The sequence below is a fragment of the Macaca thibetana genome, chromosome 16, assembly GCF_024542745.1.
Source record: "Macaca thibetana thibetana isolate TM-01 chromosome 16, ASM2454274v1, whole genome shotgun sequence".
Classification (NCBI taxonomy): domain Eukaryota; kingdom Metazoa; phylum Chordata; class Mammalia; order Primates; family Cercopithecidae; genus Macaca; species Macaca thibetana.
In genome coordinates this window covers 15,469,590-15,487,250 of record NC_065593.1, presented here as the reverse complement: position 1 = coordinate 15,487,250, position 17,661 = coordinate 15,469,590, and the positions used below count along the sequence as shown (strand labels likewise).

The following is a 17,661-nucleotide window of genomic DNA, read 5'->3' as shown; positions in this document are numbered from 1 at the left end:
CAATGAAAAAACGACTATAACACTGGGACAGCCACCTCACAAATAAGGCAATCCAGATGGCCAATAAGCATTGGAAAAGGACCTCACCCTGTTTAGTCAAGGAGCTACAAATCAAAACCACAGCTGAGATCCTTTATGCATCCACCAGAATGGCTAAAAGTTAAGGACTGAGGATATAAAGTGTTGTTGAAGATGTGGAGCAACTGGAACTTTTCTACATTGGTGCAAGTGTATATTTGTACAACTACTCTGGAACAGTAGCATTCCACATGGTAGGAGTTTGCATCTCCCTGCAGGGGAGTGTGGTAGGAGTTATTAAGAAATTATTTCAGGCAGATAGGGAGGAAAAGGGGTCCTTGGAAAATTTTCATTTTTAAAGCAGTTCTAGAGACGTTTCTTGTCTCTTTCTTTCTTTCTTTCTTTCTTTTTTTTTTTTTTGAGACCCAGACGGAGTCTCGCTCTGTCGCCCAGGCTGGAGTGCAGTGGTGAGATCTCGGCTCACTGCAAGCTCCACCTCCCGGGTTGGCGCCATTCTCCTGCCTCAGCCTCCCGAGTAGCTGGGACTACGGGCATGAGCCACCACGCTAGGCCCAGAGATGTTTCTGGTCTAGCAGAAAAGCCCTGGCTCTTAGACCCGGGCCAGTAACTTTTAATATGCAAATACTAGACATTAGAAACCGGGTCCACCCAAACATGGGGATTCCACCATCTTCTTCCTTGCCACCACATGTGCCTGGTAGCAAGGCCACCCCTACATATCCCCACGTGTGTAGAACATCACAGAGCCCTGCATTTGCATATTACAAGGCTAGAGTGGGAGGGCCAGTTTTTTCACAGGCTATGAGAATGACATGCCTACTCAAACCAATCCCCTGAACCCTGTGCAAATCAGACACCATCTCCTCCAGCCTCCTCATAAAACTGGCTAGTATCCGTGGCACATGGGGTCTCCTTCCTCGGCTTTGGAGCCCCCTCCCTCTGTCTCTGCACGGGGGAGCTTCTTCCTTCTTTCTTCTCCCTTCTTTCTTTCTGTAAACTCTCTGCTCCTTAAAACCACTCCACGTGTGTGGGAGTCGTTTTTAACAATTCAACTCAAAACGAAGAACCTTGGTGTTGCTCCACTCATCAGAGCTGTATCACTACTTTCCAAACTACTTGGAACACAAAATTTAAACAAAGTGTACACACATGATGACACAGAAAGTCCACTGCTAGATGTATATAACCAACTTACTCGAATGATACATTAATTTTGTTGTATTTGGACGATGGAATATACAGCCATGGAATGAATGAACATGTCTGTATGAACATGGATGAATGATCCAGCTATGAAAACAACTACGGATGAATGGACATGGCTGTATGAACATGAATGAATGATCCAGCTATGAAAACAACTACGTATGAATGAACATGGTTGTATGAACATGAATGAATGATCCAGCTATGAAAACAACTATGGATGAATGGACATGGCTGTATGAACATGAATGAATGATCCAGCTATGAAAACACTACGGATGAATGGACATGGCTGTATGAACATGAATGAATGATCCAGCTATGAAAACAACTACGGATGAATGGACATGGCTGTATGAACATGAATGAATGATCCAGCTATGAAAACAACTACGGATGAATGGACATGGCTGTATGAACATGAATGAATGATCCAGCTATGAAAACAACTATGGATGAATGGACATGACTGTATGAACATGAATGAATGATCCAGCTATGAAAACAACTATGGATGAATGAACATGGCTGTATGAGCATGAATGAATGATCTAGCTATGAAAATAGCTATGAATGAATGGACACGGTTGTATGAACATGAATGAATGATCCAGCTATGAAAACAGCTATGAATGAATGAACTCCAGCTATGACAACATACACAGCCACATATGACAACACACATGGCAAGCGTGATGTTGAGCAAAAGAATACATCTGGAATGATTGTGTTTGCAGAGTGTTAAAGCACAGACAGAGCTAATCGATGGGGACAGAGGTCAGGTGACCTTTGGGGAGAAGGAGGGCTGTGCCTGGGAAGAAGCATGGCTGGGGAGGAGGGGGGCTTCTGGGTTTTTGACAATGTTCTTTTATTTTGCGATGTGGGTATGTTCCCCTAGTGAAAATCCATCTTATATTTGTGTGCTTTTCTGTATGGATACTATTCATCAATAGATAGTTTAAAAAGAAATACAGAGGCTGGGCATGGTGGCTCACGCCTGTAATTCCAGCACTTTGGGAGGCTGAGGTGGGTGGATCACCTGAGGTCAGGAGTTCAAGACCAGCCTGGCCAACATGGTGAAACCTCATCTCTACTAAAAAATAAAAAAAGTAGCTGGGCGTGGTGGTGTGCGCCTGTAGTCCCAGCTACTAGGGAGACTGAGGTGGGAGAATCGCTTGAACCCGGGGGGTTGCAGTGAGCCGAGATGGCACCATTGCACTCTAGCTTGGGGGACACAGTGAGATTCCGTCTCAAAAAAAAAGAAAAAAAAAGAAATACAGAAATATATAGTATAGTGAACAAGCGAATGGAAGATTCTGTATCATGTTGAAGGTCATTTACGCAGTGTGGGTGATTCCCAGGCTTCTCACCTAATACATAGAGTGAATAATGCCAAACCTGAATGGGTTTTGTGAAAATTAAATGAGACAACGGATATGGAAGTGTTTTGTAATCGGTGAAGGCTGTCGTCGTGACGAGTTTTACCCTTACCCCACGTTCCCACTGCTGAGAAGGGCACACGTGCAATTATGATGACCAGTGGCGTCTGGGGCCCCTGTGCTCTCTTGTTCAATTGCTTTTTATCATTTAAATCTGTTCCGGCTTTACTCTCTTCACCACCTCCACAGCCCCACTCCCAAGATGAGTTCTTTCCTTAAACAATGGAAGATAGATGGGCTTTGTGTTTCTTGAGCTGATTAGAATCATGTCCTCTCTGTGAGAGTCCATCCATGTGGAAACGGTGCCTCTGAACGCCAGCCTCAGAGTCTAGCCTCGTGCACTGGAATTGCAGCCTGTGATGTCTAAGCTTTCCTGTTCCTTTCTGGCCGCACTTCACAGACGCTGCAGATGCCCCTGCGGAGCCCTGAATGCGTTCTATCCGGGCACCAGCCGAGCCCCTCTGAAAGCTGCCTGAGTGCTGTGGGTGCAACCGCAGCCGTGCGTCATGCTGAGCGTGGTGGGCGTTCATCAGCCACCATCGCGGCAACAACAGCTTCCGCTCATCACGTGCATTCTCTCAGTGGGTCCTCACAACAGGCCGGGGGCAGTAGATACCACAATCCCCATTCCACAGGTGGGAAAGCTAAATGGAAGATCAGAGGCAGGAAGTGCCTGAGCCACAGTCACAGAGTCACACATTGCAGAGACAGGATGTGAACGTGAGTTTGTTTGACTCTAGGGCACATGCTGGTTCATTATTGAATAATAAACGTTTATTAAACATCTGCTATGTGCCAGGCGCTTGGATTCGTCGGTGAAAAGGCTTCCTGCCTCATGAGCTTACATTCTATTGGAGGAGATGGACAACAATGGCTAAACATAATACATAAATAAATCATGTCATATACTAGAATGCCAGGTGCTTAGGGGAAAAAGAGAGTTGGACAGCGCAAAGGGGTATCAGAAGTGGCGAGAGGTTGGGGGCGGGAGTGTCTTGACTTGCAAGTGAAGTTGGCCAAGGGAGACGTCTTTGAGAGGGTGACATTTGACCCGCCCACCTCAGCCTCTCAAAGTGGTGGGATTACAGGCGTCAGTCACTGCTCCCAGCGTTCAAGACCAGTCTGGCCAACATGGTGAAACCCCATCTCTACTAAAAATATAAAAATTAGCCAGGCATGGTGGTGGGCGCCTGTAATCCCAGCTACTCGGGAGGCTGAGGCAGGAGAATGGCTTGAACCTGGGAGGCAGAGGTTGTAGTGAGCCGAGATCTCACCATTGCACTCCAGCCTGGGCGACAGAAGACCCTTTCTCTCAAAAAAAAAAAGGGGTTCATTTGAACACAGTCTTGAGGAAGGCAAGAGGGGGTTAGCTGTGTGGATATCTGGAAGAGGAGTGAGCCAGATTGAAGGAAAACTCCACATCCAGTCCCTGCATAGGAGAGGCTGGCATAGCTGGTGCAGGAGAAAGGGAGGCGGCAGTGGCAGTAGCAAGGGTCAGAGAGGTGGCTGAGCACCAGGTCATGGAGTCTTGAAGTCCATTGTAAAGACCCTGGCTTTCTCGCTGAGCGAAGTGGCGTCCTAGGAGGGTCAGAGCAAAGGAGCCCACTGCCTGATTTTTGTTCCAAATGCTGTGTGGAGACTGGACTATGGTGCAGCAAAGGCACATGTATGGAGACCAGTAGGAGGCAAGAGGTGATGGCTGGGACTGCAGCAATCGAAATGTAGCAGCGAGACATGCACAGGTCCTGGATGGTTTTTTTTTTTTTGAGATGGAGTCTCAGTCTATAACCCAGGCTGGAGGGCAGCGATGCAATCTCAGCTCACTGCAACCTCCATCTCCCTAGTTCAAATAATTCTCCAGTCTCAGCTTCCCGAGTCGCTGGCATTACAGGTGCCTGCCACCACACCCTGCTAATTTTTGTATTTTTACTACAGACAGGGTTACACCATGTTAGCCAGGCTGGTCTCGAACTTCTGACCTCAGATGATCTGCCCGCCTTGGCCTCCCAAAGTGCTGGGATTACAGGTGTGAGCCACCGCACCCAGCCTTCTGGATGTAGTTTGAAGATAGAATTGATGAGATTTGCTGAGAGAGTCTGGGGTCTAAGAGAAAGAAGGAGAAAGAAGATGACTCTAAGTTTTTGGCTGGGGCATCCGGAAGGCTGGAGATGAAGAAGGGTGTGGGAGGAATGGGCTTGGGCAGTGGGATGTCAGCGCAGTTTTGGATCTGCTGGGTGTGAGGTGATTCTCAGGCCTCTGAGTAGAGATGTTAGGTAGGCAGTTGGATGCAGGAATTTGGAATTTGGGAGCAGTGTGGTGTGAAACCTTATTTGGATTCAGGTTTTCTCTGTAAAGAAAAGGGGGAGCTGTAAAGTCAGGTGCTTCCCGGGGATCTTAAGGGAGCCTGAAGCTGTGGCCCTCTGGGAGAGCCTGATAGTCCTGACAGCCTGTGAGCTGGCCCTGAAACAGTCACTCCCAAGCACACACACTGGGGCCCAGGAATCATCGGCAGGTGCCAGGCCTATCCCGGGGCTCCTGCACCTCTTATGATCATGGCAAGCATCTCGCTCTTCTTATCACCAGCCTGCTCTCACTCTTATCCTATTTCTGTCAGCTCCTGGTCCTGACTTTGAGACCCAACTGTGGTTCTAGCCTCTCCTTGAGTCCCCACACTGGGTCCCTTGGTCATCCCTTGTGTCTTTGGGAGAGGCACGCTTGACATCCAACTCAGTTGTCTCTTCACCCAACAGAAGTTGGACTAAGGACAGAGGTACTTCCTCCCATCCCCACACTCCAGGAGGGCTTGTGCCAGCTTGGCCGACTCAGACACAGATGCCGATTGGAGAGTCCAGTCCGTGAAGGCCTAGGTCACCAGCCTGGCCCTGCCAGAGATGGCTGGGATACTGAATATGGCCAATGGAACAGGAGAGATCCATAGGCATCTAGTGTCTGACTCTCCCTGGCAGGGAGAGAGGCGTGGAGTTACCTCCACGTTCAGAGTGCCTTGCTGGTAAGGGTTGGATGGAGGCTGAAGCGGATAGAGAGGGATTACAAATGGTGACCAAGTCAGAAGAGAAGCACATCCACAATGGAGTGTCCATGAAGGTGCCCTGAAGTGTCCTCTGTGTCCAGGGGATCTCTAGTGACATTGGTGGGTGGGTAGGGGGTCTTCATCTAGAAGGATGGGACAGGGCAGTGCACTGAAGCCTGTGGGTTCTAATCTCAAGGCCACAGCTGGGGTCTGCCATCCTCTTTCAGATGGGCTGTTTTTCTTACTTTAATTGTGAATAAACAAATATCTATGGAAGCTATGAGATGGAAGATAATAAGGGAACAGAGTGGGGTTGTCACTGACACTTCCGCCCTCTGGCATGTGGGATTGTGAAATGTTGGGGGACAAGGACTTCTGGGTTTTTACAATGTTTACACCTGTCTCCTCCACGACAAGAAAGGGGCTTCACGGAATTGTCCACGTTCTCATCCAGGCCCAATGGGGTCAGAAGTAGATTTGGGGAATTAAATGGGCAGATACATGACTGGGATTAGGGTTCAGTTGTGCCCAGGGTAAGATGTCAGCTGAAGGTCAGAAACGGGAATGGGGGCCAAGCTCAGTCAACGAGTGCCTCCGGCTGCATCTTGGCCTGGGGACAGGCTAGGCTTCGTGGGGGTCAGGATCAGGACAAATCTACTTCCAGGGGACACTCTTGTCCTACGTGTAGCTAAGAGGCCTGCTCCCGGATTCAGCCAGTCTCTTGCCTCCTTTGGTCTGTCTCCTGATTAACTTTTTTTTTTTTTTTTTTTTTTTTTTTTTGAGACAAAGTGTCACTCTGTCACCCAGGCTGGAGTGCAGTGGCAAAATCTCGGCTCACTGCAAGCTCCACCTCCTGGGTTCATGCCATTCTCCCGGCTCAGCCTCCCAAGTAGCTGGGACTACGGGCGCCTGCCACTATGCCCGGCTGATTTTGTTTATGTATTTTTAGTAGAGACGGGGTTTCACCGTGTTAGCCAGGATGGTTTCGATCTCCTGACCTCGTGATCCACCCACCTCGGCCTCCCAGAGTGCTGGGATTACAGGCGTAAGTCACCACGTCCAGCCTGTCTCCTGATTCACTTCTAAGCAAACCAAACCTGTCAAGACTTGAGAGCAAGTGATCCTTCCTGCTAGATAGATCCTTATCCAACAGGCTCCAGCCTCCTGGAGGAAAGCTGGGCCCTGGCTAGAAATGAACCTGCTCCGGGATCCTTTCCAGTCCCACATGGTTCTGCCTGCCCTTTCTGTGACCAGTACTGTGCTAGGCACTTTTGTGAGTTCTCTAGGTCTTGAGAACAATTGCATGGGGGAAAGGATTATCATCCCCATTTTACGTGCAAGGAAAACTGAGGCTCAGTTGCTATTTGTACACCGGAGCCTATGTATCTTTCTGGCTGTGGAGTCATTTCACCCCTTTTGCTTCTGGATGATGCTCAATCCCACAAGGATTCCCCAAAGCACAGAGAAGCAAACCTGGGTGAGCAAGGCACCATTTCATCTTTTACCTGAGTGCTCACAGTCAGGGGTGATCAGGGTTGATCTTGTCTCTGCTCAGCCTGGGCCAGCCTTAAGGCCCTTTCCTCAAAGGGGATTCTGTATTGAGAAAAGACACGGCAGAGCAGGTTTTCCGCTGCTGCAGAAAGACCGCAGGCAGCTCCCTCGAGGGAAGTTTGGAAAGGGGCCAGGGAGCAAGGCTTTATTGGTCTCTGGAGGGCAGGGGGCAACCCTTCATCAAAGCAGCCAAATCGTTGTCTCTTGGGGCAGTGGTGCTCAGCACTATCCCACGGCTGGCTACGACAGTGGGCTCCTGGGGATGTTGGCTGAAGGCAGGGAGCAGTTGGGGTTCATGCGCTGGGTCCAATGTGCTCATCTCTGCAGAACAAACAGGGGAGGACTGACTGCGTGCACTTCCTTCTCCGTCTCAGCATCGCCTTGGCCCAGTGGCTAGGGGAGGGGCTGTGGGCTGCCTGACCCGTGACCGGGGCAATTAGACCCTTTTGCAGCACGAGTCAGACTGTAGATGTGTCTTGCTCTCAGAGAATTCTCCTTGCCGTCTCCTCCCTCAGCATGGCCTCCTCTGTCGCTCAAGTTTCCAGGCCCCTCCCCTTTTTGAAACCCATGCTTCATATTCTTTCACCCAAAGACCCACACCTTGCTTGGCTGAACCCACTATACTTCCCTGTGGGCAGGAGACAGGCAGGGAGCTGGGTCTTGCACACTGGGTGTTGTACAGAACCAAGAGGCCGTTCACTGTTGCTCACTTTGCCACTGACTAGCAGCTCCTGTCAGGGACTGACGAATGAACATGGGTATCCTGGGAGACAGAGATGGATGGAGATCCCTGCACATGGCCCCGCACACACGGCCGGCCTGTGTATTCCTCGCCTTGGGATCAGACGAATCAGATGGCCACTGATGGAGCCATTACTCAGTCATTTAGTTGTGCTGGGAGGGGGAATGTGAGTTTCACCCCTAGGACATTTAGGACCCCTCCCTAGGGCCTGCAGTATTAGGTGGAGGAGTGTGGAGTGGACAGATGAGTCCCATTAGGTGGTGATGACAATAACAGCCCATTGGCTCCAATCAGATCGGAGGCACACGTGTTCCTCCCCAGGGCTGGGCTTGGGCGGACACCACTCACAGCCAGCCCTACTGTGGTTAGGCGTGAAGCCAGACCTCACGTGAGGTCCATTTGGGCTTTCTGAGCTCGGGTGTACCAGCCACAGAGAAAGAGAGCCCGGATGCTCTCTTGGCAGCCTGCTGCCTTTGTTTTAAACTAAAAAATCTGCGTCAAGCACAGCACTTGGTATGCAGACAATTCCCTGGGAAGAGATTCTTTTACGTGTGTGCAGTAATATATTCTCCATCCCGGGGCCTGTTATTGTACAATAAAACAAGAAGGCTGGGAATCAATACAGAAATGTGAAAAAAAATGCTCTGAATCATTTTCATAACCAGCAAATGTGGTTTTCAGCTGAGAAACATTTTCTATTCTGAAATGGTGGGAGCAATTTTCAGGCCTGGGCACTGGGATTGAAGTTCTGCTGCTTAAAGGTAAATATCACCCAGAGGAGAGACCACACCATACTGGGCCGTGAGGAGCTGAACTTGGCTATCATAATTCCAGTACACACTTTAAAAGCATCTATCAGGTGCCAGCTCTGTGCTGGACACTTTCATACTTGAAAGGTGATATGTTTGGACAAGTCAAAACAGGGTTCATCTGCTCCAGCCCCCCATCAGGGAGGAATTCCCTCCGTAGCACTCCCCACAATAGACCTAGAGGCTTTCCTTAAGTGCTTGCAGTGAGAGTAACTCTAACTCTAAACAGCTCATGCTGTTTTCTGTTAATAGCTCCAAGTATTAAGAAATGCTTCTGACTTCTTGTCTCAGTGGAGTGGGCACGTGCTGAAGTCGCCCTGCTCCGCTTCAATCACATGCAAATAATACAAACATAGATGTCATGCAAGTACAAATATCATTTGGTCTTGTTTTTGATAGGATTGGCCATATTAAAAATCAGAATAGTTTCTATAGACTAGAAATGAAACAGAGATACTGATGTGCGGGGGCTGAAACTCTGCGATCCTCAGTGTACCAAGACTGGAAACAGCCTGTGAGCCAGGAATTCATTCACAAATAAATGGGAAAATGTGACTTCTAGTCAAGGAAAAAACCCACCAAGAGAAACTTACCCTGAGATGACCCGGGTCTTAGATTTAGCCAGGCAAAGGCTTTAAAGCAGCTTTATAAATATGTTCAAAGGCTTAAAGGAAAATAGTCTTAATGAATCAATAGGGAATCTCAGCAGAGAATGGAACCAAATGGAAACTCTAGAATTGAAAACTATAATAACTGAAATTTTTAAAAAATGCACCGGATGGGCTTCATAGTAGATTAGAGAGGACAGAGAATGAATAAATAAATTTGAAGATGGGTCACTAGAAATGATCCAATCACAGCAGAGCAGATAGGAAAAAGATGAAGAAAATGAACAAAGCTTCAGAAATTCATGAGATAAGGTCAAACAATCTGACATATATGCAATAGAAGTTGCAGAAGGAGAATATAGGTCTGAAATAGCAGATTGTACATGTCAGAATATTATATACGTATAATATAGGTCTGAATAATGAGTGAAAATGGGTCAGAAATAATATTTAAAGAAATAAAGAGAAAGAAAATTGGATAAAATAAATATAGACTCACAGATACAAAAAGTTCAGAGAATTTCAAGAAAGATGAATTTATACCCACCCATATCATACTCAAACTGATGAAAACAAAGAGAAAATCTTGAAGGGAGCCAGAGGAAAAAAAAGGCACGTTTTATGTAGGATAACAATGATAAGAACTACCACTAACTTCTCAGAAACCGTGCCAAAAGACAAAGGAATAACATCTTTGAAGTGATTAAAGAGGGAAAAAAATCCTGTTAGCCTAGCATGTTTTACTGTTTGTATTCAGTAAAAACATACTTCAAAAATGAAGGTGAAATAGAGTCATTTTCAGACAAATGGAAACTAGGAGAATGTGTTGGCAGTACACCTGCGCAGCAAGAACTGCCAAAGGATGTTCTCCAGGTTGAAGAGAAATGCAACCTGATGGAAACTTGCTATCCCCAGGAAGGAAAGAGCAAAACTGCTTTTCTATTGTATTTTTAAAAAAAGAAAATTGACAGTTTCAATCAATAATAATAATAATTCAAGCCATGATTTAAAACATCTGTGGAAAGCAAAAGATAGGCAACAATAGCAGAAAGAATGGAGGGTGTTCATATAACGATATAATTATACTGTTATAAGAGTATTTTATTTGTAAACTGGGAAATAGTAAAGGGGAAGTGTGAAGGATCCTGTGGGAAATGAAACAGAATTGACTAAGGGTGTGCATGATGAGCCCGAGTGTATGGTAAAACAACTAATAAAAGGAGCTGGAGCTAAAAAGCCAATAGAGAAGAGAAAATGAAATTTTAAGAAATACTTCATTAACCTAAAAGAAGCTGGTGAAGGGGTAAATGAAGAGCAAAGAACAACAGGAAAAACCGAAAAACAAATGGTCAACTTAAATCCAGCCACATCAATAACTACATTAAGTGTGAACAGACGAAACAGCAAGATTGCAGGATAGCAAATCAAATTTTAAAAATCCACTGTAGGCTGGGTGCGTTGGCTCACTCCTCTAATCCCAGCACTTAGGGAGACAGAGGTGGGTGAATCACAAGGTCAGGGGTTCAAGACCAGCCTGACCAACATGGTGAAATCTTGTGTCTACTAAAAATACAAAAATTAGCCGGGTGTGGTGGCATGTGTCTGTAATCCCAGCTACTTAGGAGGCTAAGGCAGAAGAATCACTTGAACCTGGGAGGTGGAGGTTTCAGTGAGCCAAGATCGTGCCACTGCACTCCAGTCTGGGCCACAGAATGAGACTCTGTCTCAAAAAAAAAAAAAAAATTACGTTGTATACTGGCATCAAGAATTGGAAAGTGGAAATTTTAAAATACCATTTCAATAGAGTCAATGAAGATAAAATACTTAGGAAGAAACTTAATAAAAGATGTGCAAGACCTGTACAATGCTGATTTCAAAGCTTTAAATAGACGGAGAGATACATATGTGTGTGTATAGGAAGCCCCATTTTATTAAGGTGTTCATTCTCCGTATTTATTTATAGATCCTGTGCAATCTTAAGCATCATCCCAGTTGGAGATGAAAAAGCCAGTTTAAAAATCTATGTGGACATGTAAAGCATCCAGATGAGGTAAGACAGTTTTGCAAAAACAAGCACAGTATGAATTGCTTAACAATGGGAGGCATTCTGCAAAATGTGTTGTGAGGTGATTTTGTTGTTGCGTGAGCATCATAGAGTGAACTTACATAAACCTGGATGTTATTGCTTACTACACGTTTGGGCTATAGGGGACAGCATGTTGCTCCGACTACAGACCTGTACAGCATGTTACTATAACTGAATGCTGTGGGCAGTTGTAACACAATGGTGAGTATCTGTGCATCTAAACACAGAAATGGTATAGTGAAAATGTGGAGTAAAAGATGAGAAATGGTGCACCTGTGCAGGGCATTCATCATGAACGGAGCGTGCAGGACTGGAAGTTGTTCTGGGTGAATCAGTGAGTGAGTGGTGACGGAACGTGAAGTCCTGGGACATGACTCTACACTACCGTAGACCTTTTTTTTTTTTTTTTTGATTCTTTTTATTGAGACGAAGTCTCGCTCTGTTGCCAGGCTGGAGTGCAGTGGCTCGATCTTGGCTCACTGCAACCTCCGCCTCCCGGGTTCAAGGGATTCTTCTGCCTCAGCCTCCTGAGTAGCTGGGACTACAGATGCGCACTACCACGCCCAGCTAATTTTTGTATTTTCAGTAGAGATGGGGTTTCACCATGTTGGCCAGGATGGTCTCGAACTCCTGACCTTGTGATCCTCCCGCCTCAGACTCCCAAAGTGCTGGGATTACAGGCATGAGCCACTGTGCCCAGCCGACTACTGTAGACTTTCTAAGCACTGTACACTTATGACAAATATTTTCCTTTTTTGAGTGATAAATTAACCTTAGCTTACTGTAACATTTTTCTTTATAAACTTAAAAAATGTTTAAACTGTTTGATTCTTTTTCAATAACAGACTAAAACACAGATACCCTGTACAGCTGTACAAGAATATTTTTTCTTTATATTCTAATAAAAAAGTGTTTTTCTGTTCAAACATTTATGTGTGTATGTATGCATTTTTACTTTTTAAACTTTTTTGTTAAGAACTGAGGCACAAACACACACATTACCTGCTAGGCCTACACAGGGTCAGGGTCTTCAATATCACTGCCCCCCACATCCACGTCTTGTCTCACTGGAAGGTCTTCAGGGCCAGTAACGCACATGGAGCCGCCGTCTTTCATGATAATAATACCTTCTTCTGGAACACCTCTTATAGGGCCTGCCTGAGACTGTTTTACAGTTAAATTTTTTTAGTAAGCCAAAGGAGTACACTCCAAAATAACTATAAAAAGTATAGTATAGGTCAAGTGCGGTGGCTCACGCCTGTAATCCCAGCATTTTGGGAGGCCTAGGCAGATGGATCACCTGAGGTCAGGAGTTTGAGACCAGCCTGGCCAACATGGCAAAAACTCCATCTCTACTAAAAATACAAAAAAAAAAAAAAAAACAACCTTAGCCTGGTATGGTGGTAGGCACCTGTAATCCCAGCTACTCGGGAGGCTGAGGCAGGAGAATTGCTTGAAACTGGGAGGCAGAGGTTGCAGTGAGACAAGATCATGCCACTGCACTCCAGCCTGGGTGACAAGATTGAGACTCTGTCTAAAAAAAAAAAAAAAGAAGTACAGTATAGTAAATATATAGTATTTATTATCATCAATATTATATACTGTACATAATTGTATGTACTGTACTTTTGTACAATTGGCAGAGCATAGACGCAGTCTGGTGTGTGTTGCCTGAAACGTCATTACCCAGTGCATGACTGTACAAAGAGGAACATATGCTCTCTAATGTCTTAATCTACCAGCTGCAATCATCAAGACAGTGTAGTATTGGTGTAAAGACAGACATAAAGATCAATGGGATAGAATAGAGACTTCAGTTTATATATATGGCCACATATACATGGTCAATTTATTCCTAAAAAGGGCTCCAGGATAATCCAGTAGGGAAAGGTAACTCTTCAGCAAATGGTTCTAGAACAATGAGATATGTGTATGGAAAAAAATAAATCTCAAACAAAACTTAATTCAAAATGGATTATAGACCTAAACATAAAAGCTGAAACTATAAAACTTTTAAAGAAAAACATAGAAAATCTTCATGACATTAGATTTCTTAGAAAAGACAAGATAAGTGCGAACCACCAAAGGAAAAAAAAGTCAATAAACTGGACTGCATATGAAGTAAAACCCTCCAGTCTTTATATTCATCATTAATACTTGTGACAAAGGGCTTTTATCCAAAATATATAAAGAACACTTACAACTCAATAATAGTAAGATTAACAATGCATTTCTTTTAATGGCTGAATGACTTGAATAGAGTGCGTATCCGAACTAGCCTTAACCTTTTTCTTTTTCTTTTTTTTTTTTTTTTGAGACGGAGTCTTGCTCTGTCACCCAGGCTGGAGTACAGTGGTGCAGTCTCGGCTCACTGCAAGCTCCACCTCCCGGGTTCACACCATTCTCCTGCCTTAGTCACCCGTGTAGCTGGGACTACAGGTGCCCGCCACCATGTCCGGATAATTTTTTTGTATTTTTAGTAGAGATGGGGTTTCATCGTGTTGGCCAGGATGGTCTCAATCTCCTGACCTCGTGATCTGCCCGCCCCGGCCTCCCAAAGTGCTGGGATTACAGGTGTTACAGGTGTGAGCCGTGCCCGGCCTTTTTTTTTTTTTTTTTTTTTTGAGATGCAGTCTTGCTCTGTTGCCCAGGCTGGAGTGCAGTGGCACCATCTCAGCTCGCTGCAGCCTGTGCCTCCTAAGTTCAAGCAATTCTCCTGCCTCAGCCTCCCTAGTAGCTGGGATTACAGGTGCATGCCACCACACCCAGTTAATTTTTGTGTAGCCTTAACCTTCTAATCATACCTAGGGAGCAAAAGCAGAAGGCATATTAAAGGCCACTGGGCTGGGCATCAGGAGCCCCAGCTTCCGTTTCTAGCTCAGTGGGTGACTTGCTATGTAACCCTGGGAAAGCCCCTTTCACACTCTGTGCCCCAGAAACTACATCCATAAAAATGGGGAGAACATTATTATAGCCTCATATGCATTTTGTGAGGCCCAAGTTACACAGACTATGGAAAGGAGTTCTGAAGTGCACCAGGATTTCTGTAGATGGAAGGCATAGTCATGCTGTTTTTGACCTTTTAGCTATTACAGATGATTGTTATAATGGGAGCACCCAATCTGAATGATCAGATATAATGACCTGGTTATCTGAATACCTGACAGTTGACCGACCACACTGATATATGCATATAAACAAAAACATATAACAGGAAACACATGGATGTTATAAGTCACAAAATTCATCCATACAAACACAAAGATATGTGTATCCACGACTTGCCCACATGGGCACACGGAGGCCCACATGCATACATGTATGCACAGGAAAACACAGGTGCATGTGTACACACATGTTCACATGTACACACATGTTCATAGACCCTCACGCTCCCAGAGTCCACATTCCATGAGCACACGGTTGCACACAGATGGGCCCAGTTGTCACACACACACTCATGAACAGGCAGAGTCACACCCTTGAACATGAAGAACTGGAGTACAAAGAGATTTTACGTGGAGAAGCTGTGAGCCCAAGGCAGAGGGAGGAAGGGTATATCCTGCTGAAGGTGAGCAAGTCCAGGATTCCCTGTAAGAGGGGCTTAAGGAAGGGCTGGAGCATCAGAGGCAGAGGGGCTAAGGGCTGGCAGAGCCGGGGAAGCCAGCCACAGATGGTACCCTCTTCAGGGAGTAGGATCTGAGGGATTCCTAGGGCAGGCGGGCCTTGGATGTAGGTCCTGGAGGTAGAACTAAAGGCTTCCGTGCAGTTCTGCTCATGGAGTCACCAGCCAGCCATTCCCAGAAAGTAGTGGGGTAGGGGCCAGAGATGACTGAAGCCTGGGGCTGGGTGGCTGGGGCTAGGCCTCACCAGCAGCTGCTGGAATGAAACACTCAGTTTTGGCTTATGTGTCAGGATTTGCCAGTGGGTTCATCTCCTGGGTGCAGATTGGTTGAAGGAGACTGTCCTTTATCAATTCCCCTTTATGGTAAAAATGACCTGCAAACGAAGTTCATCTTCTAATCGTACGCCAGGCAAAGAAGCTGCGAGTATAGACAAGAGCACTGGACTGGGCGTCAGGAGCCAGCACGTGGGAGTGTAAGGGACGACTGCAGGCTGAGATGAGAAAGCATCTTAGAGCCAGAAGGTCCAATTCAGACTCTTGACACTAGGGGAAGGCGAGGCCCAAAGCTGGGATGGCGACCAGCTCTTTGGTCATTGCAGCTCCGTCCACCTAAGATAATCTCAGAGGAAGGCCAGGACATCTCAAGGTCTCATCGTCAAGGCTAGTTCCAGACCTTCTCATCAGCTCCTGCAGAATCACCTCCTGGTCTTCTCCCCCAAGTGAACCCCTTGGAGTTGGACCCATCATTCCCTGAAAAGGCTCCACGGCTGAGCCTGGGCCTGGGCCCGGGGCCATTCGCATTCAGTTCAGCAGCTGGGCAGGAAGGAGAAGAACAGTATCAGGGTGGCAGGAAGAAAAACAGGGCTGGGAGAAAAGAGATAAGGAGGAGGAGGAAGAGGGGGTGCAGGTGTGGCTCCCAGCTGTTTGCCCAGGGGCTCAGAGAGACTAAATTACTCACTCACATTTATCCAGTTAGTGAGAAGCAGTGCCAAGGATTTGAACCCAGGTGTATGTAAGATTCTCGGGAGAGCAGAGGTCATTCTACATGGTGAGAGCTGGAAATCTTCCAGGGGAAAAGCCTTGAGGAGTGAGTCTGACTGGATTCCATCAGCCCAATCCTGGCAAGCTGTGCCACCGAGGACGTCTCCACTCAGAGACTTCCCTGAGCCTGAGTTAGATGAGGCCCAGAGATCCAAGAAGGGCACTGGCCTTGAGGTGGGCACACAGACCTACGTGGGAAAAGCTTCTTACATGGTGGGTCAGAAGCCGGGGACTCAGGAGAGTGAGAAGGTCACAGTGCAAGGAGCGGGGAGCAGGGACCAGCTAATGCAGAGTTCCTTCAATTCCACACCGCAGAGGAAGCTTCCCTGAGAACGCACCTTTGCTGGGCTCCTTATATGCCTCACCTCTGACTTTCTCTCTGGAATGTCGCACCATCGCCCTGTAAGGTAGCTGTCTTTATCCCCATTCTGCAGATGAGGAAACTGAGGTTTTGAGAAGTCAAATTCACTTGTCTTTAGTAAACCAGAGTCCAGATTCTCATAGTCCAGACCAGGGTGCCTTCTCCTACTGATCATAACAGGCTTTTATTCTCCAGAGCCTTTGTTAATGGACTTCCCTGGACCTGTGACTGCTGAGGCCTGGCAACTTTGACCTGTTTTCGTGGGGTTTCATCTGTGCTGGTCTCTGGATTTTCCAAGTTTCTCATTCCCAGGTCCAGGGGAAGGAGTGCTGCTCAACCTCAGGCCCTAGGAGGTGGTATTTGGGCAAGGAGGCAAGAGACCAATGATCTGGCCCCAGCTCTGCCTCAGTCAAGCTATATGACCTTGGGAGAGTCATTTCTCACCTCTGCTCAAGATAACGTCATACTGTAGAGTGAGGGTTAGCCCTGGGACACCTCTCAGGCATCTCTCATCCTAGACCATCCATCCATTCTTTCACCTTCCATCCAACAATTCATCCATCCTCCAATGATCTGTCCATTCATCCATCAATCTATCTTCCATCTATCCATCTTCTACCCATCCATCCATCCATCCATCCATCCATCTTCCATCCATCCATCCATCCTCCAGTGATCAATCGATCCATCCATCCATCCATCCATCTACCCATCCATCCATCTTCCATCCATCCATCCATTCATCCATCCATCCATCCATCCATCCATCCATCCATCCATCCATCCACCCAGTCAGCCAGTCATCTATTAAACTTTTCATCTACCCATCATGCATCCATCTGTCTCTCCATTAATCCTATCAAACCCTGGATTGAAAAAATAGCATAAATCTGTCCCTTTATGGGACAAAAGGGCCAGATAGCAAATACTTTATGTTTTCCAGGACATATGGTCTCTGTTGGAACTATTCAACTGTGCCTTTGTAGCACAAAAACAGCCAGATTAAGAGGTAAACAAATGGGTATGGCTGCATCCCAAGGAAACTTTATTTGCAAAAGCAGAGGATAGGCTGGATTTTGCCCCCAGACTATAGTTTGTGGCCCTTTGCCCTGGATAATTGCTG

The 17,661-nt window shown here is 46.4% G+C and overlaps 4 protein-coding genes across 6 annotated transcripts in view; 2 read left to right on the top strand and 2 right to left on the bottom strand.

Moving 5' to 3' along the window:
* Positions 1 to 17,661, top strand: part of TXNDC17 (thioredoxin domain containing 17) — a 997,418-nt gene that overhangs the window by 248,885 nt on the left and 730,872 nt on the right. The window lies entirely within an intron of this gene.
* The window catches only part of LOC126939805 (uncharacterized), a 910,157-nt gene that overhangs the window by 370,772 nt on the left and 521,724 nt on the right, over positions 1 to 17,661 (bottom strand). The gene's annotated exons all lie outside the window — the stretch shown is intronic.
* Positions 1 to 17,661, top strand: part of WSCD1 (WSC domain containing 1) — a 392,253-nt gene that overhangs the window by 161,030 nt on the left and 213,562 nt on the right. The window contains exon 5 of the mRNA XM_050765322.1: positions 11,389 to 11,475. The gene's annotated coding sequence lies outside the window, so the exon portion shown is untranslated. The remainder of the gene's footprint in view (positions 1 to 11,388; positions 11,476 to 17,661) is intronic.
* Positions 1 to 17,661, bottom strand: part of DERL2 (derlin 2) — a 434,214-nt gene that overhangs the window by 396,528 nt on the left and 20,025 nt on the right. The window lies entirely within an intron of this gene.